This window comes from Rhipicephalus microplus, chromosome 3 (assembly GCF_043290135.1).
Source record: "Rhipicephalus microplus isolate Deutch F79 chromosome 3, USDA_Rmic, whole genome shotgun sequence".
In the NCBI taxonomy this organism is placed as follows: Eukaryota; Metazoa; Arthropoda; class Arachnida; order Ixodida; family Ixodidae; genus Rhipicephalus; species Rhipicephalus microplus.
The window spans coordinates 111,735,997-111,742,910 of NC_134702.1; positions in this window are offsets into that span (position 1 = coordinate 111,735,997).

Here is a 6,914-nt window from a genome sequence, read left to right on the forward strand (position 1 = left end):
TTATTACTGACTGTAATGGCCTATATGGTGAAGAAGCCTGCTGTATCGATGAAGCTGTGTTTTATTTGACAATGTAATCCCTCTGCTGCAGCACCTTCAGGAAAAAATGTGGTGTGCGTGCAGCTTGTGCTTTGTTTGAAATTTAAGTCTTTAAGCAACCCTGTCTAGGTGACTTAAGAAGTTGTAGTTAGACACTAGAACTTCTTGCGCACCCAATAAAAGCGTTCTACCACCGTGATTTTTCAAGTTGATTTGCTACTAGCCACTACATCATGATGCGAAGAGGCAAACGAATCTCTTGGCCCTCGCCCCATGTAGCCATCGCGAGCCTAATTGCTTCCCTGCTCTCTTTGGTTTCGAGGCTCGACGATCACATTATGCAAACGCACCAAGAACATCATGTGCAACCAAGGTCACGCACACCTGACATGCCCCAGCCGACTCGTGCACGTATGCTATTGATGTTAGGTAGTTTGGGCGTTCTCTGTTGTGCATTACCCGTTTCTGTGGGATGAATCAGTCAGCAGACGTTCTTTTCGAGAGGATGGGATGAATCATGTATTTTGATCGTGATACACGACGCCGCTCTGCTGAAACTGTGGTCAGAGACGACGCACCAAACACAAGCAAAGTGCTGTCAGAGTTGGCGAAGGCACGATGCAGGAATGACGAGAAGACAAACGCAAGAGAAGTGGGGCAGTAGCAGTAGTATTATATAATGTTAGAAGTAGTACTGGTAGTATATGTGTATCTACTTGAAAAGAAAAAAAAACACAATATTATGAGAGATGCCGTACTGGAGGTCTCCAGAAATTAAACCCTCTGTGTTCTTTAACTTGCTCTGACATCGCGCAGTATGCGGGCATCTAGTTTTTCGCCTCCACCTAGTTGCGACCGCCACGGTCAAAATAGAACTCGCGACATTCGGATCATCAGTGGAGCACTCTATAGTTACTGGACACTGGTGGGGGCGTGAAACGAGGGCTGATTAGTGTACAGCAGCTCGCGGCCATATAAAACAAAAATAAAATAATAGCTTGCTGACATTCCATTTGCACGTTCTAATATTTTTCTCAGCTTTCATTCAAGATATTCATTTTGAAGGGCAGTGGAAGTATTCAGGCGAAAGACCCAGAGAAAAAGAACACTGTTTTTCTTTTCCCTTTCTATTTACGCTTCTTTCAAAATTATATGAAGCAGGTAGCTCAAACCAAAAGAACTCCTCATTCATGCTACACAAGAGAATACACAAATTCACGTTCAACGCTCTTAACAGTAATTTACGTGCAATGCTCTTAAAGAGGTACCGTTTAAAATGCAGAATATATTCAGGGGATTGGACAGTTTTCATCTGTTTTTTAGATACAACCAGCATTTAACCAAGATCTGATGAATACAATATGGTGAGTGATGTCAGAGCACCAATGTCAAAGTAAAGGAGCGACGTAAAAACAGGAGCAATCTTCGCTGTACGTCACGTCTTCCATATTAGGACGCACGTCCACGAGAAGGGCAAGTGGCATTCAGTAAAAGTTTTCCGTTTTCCGTGACACGAAGCATTCCAAATCTCAACAGGCATGATCCTGTGTGCCCAGTTTCTCCATTGCCCTTGTAAGCTCCAATGTTCGAACCTAATGAGGGGCCCTCTAAGGTGTTCACGGACAGTGGAGAAATTACGTGATTAAACCTGGCAACCCTCTCTTCTGGAGTATCAGTGGTCTGGTTATTTGCTTCTGCGCGGCCTTTCCTAGCCACAACTTTACAAAAAAGACCCATCAGAGGGGTGATTGGATGGTGGACAAGAATCACATTACTGGGCAATGAAACGAAAATCCGTAATCTGCGAATCACGTGAAAAAGGCATGCCTATTTTTTCTACTGTTGGTGCCTTTGTGCTTACCTTAAACAGTAACTTTTTCTTGCTTCTTATTGCAGATAAAAAAATCACCAACGTCTTTGTTTTCAATTCTTTCAATTTTCAATGAAATTTATTGTGCCTATACGTATGATTTGGAAGGCAGATGAAATCTGCCTTCGAAATTGTAAATATAGGCCCAATAACTTCCACATCGGCAGATGGAATCCAGACGCCAATGGCAAATGATGTAGACGTAACAGAGCCGTCAGTGTAAATATGACGGTGAGCTCTGTAATACTTTTCCAAATGATTTAGAGTGCTGGTTCGGGTGTGCGTCTTTTGCTCTTGAACCCAGGCACCAAGCTGACAATGGTTCATGAATGAGATTTCCACAATGGTTTCGTATGTATTGGTGCTCTCTGATAGTGTAGTGGGTGGAGGCTCCGCAAAGGGCTATTGCCTGAAGCAAGACGATGATCCGGCGCTCTAGTGTCATAACGCAAGTGGACTCGAATAAACTCCTGCTGCAGAAGTACAGGAGCTGAAAGGCGCCTACTTTCAGCAAGGGTTCCGATGATTGATGTGTTCTTTGGTAGGCCAAGGCACAGCCTCAGGGCTTGTAGCTGTACTTCAGTTAGTGCCTGTATGTTCGTTCGGAATTCCATGCATCGCAGGAATGCTGTAACTTGGAAGACCTCCGTAGAGAGTGGTATACATTTGTAACATAGCACTAACGGTACAGCCACCGATATTGCTTGTTAGTAAGCGAAAGATGCTCGCGTATGACGCAACTTTTTCCTTTATTATCTGAACGTGGGCAGTCCACGTCGTTAGCCGGGCGATTGTCAATGCCAGAAAGTAACGTTGTGGTGATCACGCGTACAGTGCGAATCGATGATATGCGAAGCACGAAGGAGGAAGGTTAGTATGTCACTTTAAAGGTAACGTTGTGGTGATCTTGAAGTGACATATTAACCTTACTCATTCGTGCTTCACATATCATTGATTCCCACTGTACGTGGGGATCTGCCAACTTTTTTACCACAAACGAAATGGACTGCTAATTTTTGTAATCTCTCAATTGTAGTCCTCAAAAACTTCTGGTGAGGTGACCACACAATACTAGCGTACTTCGAGACTAGTCTTATGAATATTTTGTAAGCAGTCAGTTGCACGTTCAGTGTGGCATGCTCCAGCTTTTTCTAGAGGATATAAAGTTTTTAATCGCCTTCGAGCAGATGTTGTCTATATGAGAGTGCCACTGTAAAGGGTGCATGGTACTAACTTCTAGGAATTTGAAACAAGCGGCATTATTTAAAGGTTGATTTCCGATGTGGTACATGAAACACAGTATTAAAACGTATCAGTGATCAGCAACCTTCCAAAAGTGTATGTAAATGAATATTTCGCACCTCGTTCTTTTATCGTTTTTTTGATATTGGTGTGTGTTGCGAAATGTCAGCTGATACCATTCGAAAAGGGCTCTCACCTTGTGAGGCTGCTTTTTCCAGTAGCTTTTTTGTGCCATCTCTATTATTCTTTGATTTGAACTTAAAAGGATATATAATTATTATTATTAATCTTATTAATATTATTATTATTAATAATAATATTTTAATAAGATATGCGGAAAATCTTTTCCTTGTTATCATACTTCCCACTCTACTCATGTCAAGAAAGTACAACTTCGTACTTTTCCGGAAAGCAGAAAGCAATAATTGAGGTGCAATTTTGTCTAACTTATGAAATGTAACAGAAAAGAAAGCCTGGAGTTGGTCATCGCTCTCACGACACCCTTCCCTGCAGATCATGGCACCCCCCCCCCTTTGTTGTAACCGATCATTTCTGTGATCAATAAATACTGATTTGGCGAAAGAACTTAGGTGCTTTGTAGTTTCTATCTATCTATCTATCTATCTATCTATCTATCTATCTATCTATCTATCTATCTATCTATCTATCTATCTATCTATCTAGTCGACTACGACATTTAGCACTCCTGGCCGTTTCGATAATGGTATCCATACCCAAATTGGTATTGCATAACATGACCGTATGGCAAACACAAGTGACTAGTCATAACATAAAAATGATGACAAGTATTTACGAATGTCTTGATTTACATTTCGAGGTTTCGCTGCATTTGAGGGGGTTTCGTGCACATGACATTTTGCAAATCTAGTATGGTATGGCATGACTGCATGGTGAACACGAGTGACAAATCCCAACGTGATAAACCTGAGACGCGTGTCATGTAACAGCATGACTACATGCCACGCTCATGACGCGCTCGCGGCTGTTTCGCTAGCTCAACCTATACCAAATTTGGTATCACGTCATATGAAGAAACGATGAAGTATGTGACAGGTGCAAATAAGATAATCGTGAGACACGTGTCATGTAGGAAAATGACTACATGTCAAACTCAAGGCACCAATACACTTCGACGTGAACGGCTGCGCGTGCCCGTCAGCATTTATTTCGTTGCGTCAAGCCGGCGATGCCAAGCCAGGCGCTGGTCTGCCTGGCTTAAACTCGCAGGCACTCGCCACAATGCCTTGCTTTGACGCATGCACATTTGAGTGCACCCGGCGTCCCTCCGTAACGAAGAGAGGCAGACGCGGTGCTGTGTCGATAATATCGTCAGCGCGAATTGCAGCATGTTGCGTTTCGCGCAGGTTGCCGTCGTGCCGCGCCGACGGACGCTGGTCGCGATGTCGCGCCTGCGTTTTGCTAGCGTGGCGTCACTGCGCCCCGCGTGCGCATGTGTCAACGTTGTGTCGTATATTGGGCTCTTCATGATGCGCTCGCTGCCGTTTAGCTATCTTCGCATATACTAGTTTTGGTGTTACGTGATGTAAATGAATGACGAAGGTACATGACTGTTGCAAACACGATAATCATGACACGCATGTTATGTAAGAACACGACAATACTTCATGTTCAAGATGCACTCACGGCCGTTTCGCTAGCTCCACGTATACGAAATTTAGTATACTCCGCAAATTTGGTATGTGACGTGAATAGGTGACGAGGGTAAATGAAACGTCCAAACACAATAACGATGACATAGAAGTCTTGTACGGCAGAATTTACCTCTGCCTCGCAACGTTGTGATCTTAAAGTCACATATCAACGTTACTCATTTGCGTTCGCATATGACCTATTTCCATTGTACGAGCGATCTAAAAATTTTCCCCTGAATGTTCACAGTTCGTCGTCAGACAACCGGCAGGCGTTCGCTTCAATTATGGCTAACGCAGCCTCTCTTGCTAGAGAAGCCTCCATCGAGATTGCGGGAGACTTCAATGCTCCGCATGACACTTGGGGCTACCCTAAGCAATCTCCCAAGAGCAACAATCTCCTAAAGGTCGTATCTGACTGTTCTCTAGAATAGATTACTGATCGACAATACCGAACGACAATTGACACATCAGTGACACGAGACAAAACTCTGGACTTGGCATTTGTAAGGAACGCCACCGGAGCAGGATGGCTGAACTTGCAAGAAAAACTAGATAGTGACTACTTCACAGTGGCTATTACTTTACCATTGAATGCAGCTGCCCCCTCCCAAGAAACTTTGAAGTAGCAGACTGGGATGCCTTTTGTAAATTGCGAAAGGAGGACCAAGATGAATACCACAGCTTAGACAGCCGCTTTGCGAGGTTCAAGGAGGATGCGAATGTTGCGAACAAAGTTGTCAAAACAGCTTTGAGGGCTTATAGGGTATATGTGTGTCTCGCACATCTGTTATAGGCAGAATTCTATCTTAGCGCAATGTAGGACTTAAAGGCTGAACCGAAGACTTCGGTAGAAATCGCGGAGCTGAATCGCGAGATCGAGTCCTACATTACTAAGCTATCAAATCAGCAGGGAAATGAAGTATGCTCTTCGGATGACGGGCAAATGAGAGTAGAGGCAAATAGAATTTTCTAAAACAATTGCTGGATGACTCAAGGTCTATGGGAAATCAAATAATGTCCATAGATTCGTTCACAGCCAAACGGCGAAAGGGGTGTCTGAAATGGCCCTCCTGCCGACTTCGGTGGACAGCTACCTTTTACTGGGACCTTCCAGGGATACGGACAATCCACGTTATTATGCGAGAATGGTGGTGGAGCTGCACACGCCTTTGACCGAGCCAGAAATTTGTGAGGTCCTACACGGGCTCATCGGGCACTCTGCACTAGGCCCAGATCGAATCTCGAATAAGCTTTTACGAAACATGGACGGTAAATCTATTTAAAAACTGACCGAGGCAGTCAACAGGTCTGAGAAACAAGGCTCGTCCCCGAATCTTGGAAGGCAGCTTCGGTCGGGCTCATCACAAAGCGAGGCAAACGTTTAGCGCCGGAGAACACACGGCTCATCTCGCTTACGTCCTGCGTGAAAAAAGTTGCCAAAATTGAGCTTCCCCATGGATATCCCAATACATCTAAAGCAAAGAGCCATTTTCACACCATATGGTGGGATTCAAACGTGCACTATCTACACAGGACGTAATGTTTTTTTTCAAGAATTAACTTGTTGAAAACAACACCAGGGAAACCAGTGGCACATTAGCTCTAGAACTTGCTGAAGATTTGGTAGTATCTAGCACAAGTTTGTACTTGAGGCGATTTCTGACTTGGGTCTTGGGCAACGTTCCCACGTATATGTTAGCTCCTTTTTGAGACATCGCAGGACCACTATAAAGAATGCTCAAATTAAATTCTTGGAATTGGTTTTGGGAAAGAGAGAGGGAGCACGCAGGGGGCAGTTATCTTTCCTCTACTTTTCCATACTGCTATGAAAGGCCTATCGGAAGCCCTAACTACCTGGCGTGGGCTTCATCATGCTCTCTACGTAGACGATATCACTGAGTGGTGCATGGTAGGTACCGAAGCTTGGGTAGAGGAGGTACTTCAAATGGCACTAACAATAACAGAGAAATTTTTGGTTTGTTTGGGCCTCAGTCTGTCGTCAGCCAAATCTGAGCTGTTACTCTACAGACCCACCCCAAAAAGAACGAGAAACTTGACTCTTTTAGAGCAGATTCTGTTAGCATTATACA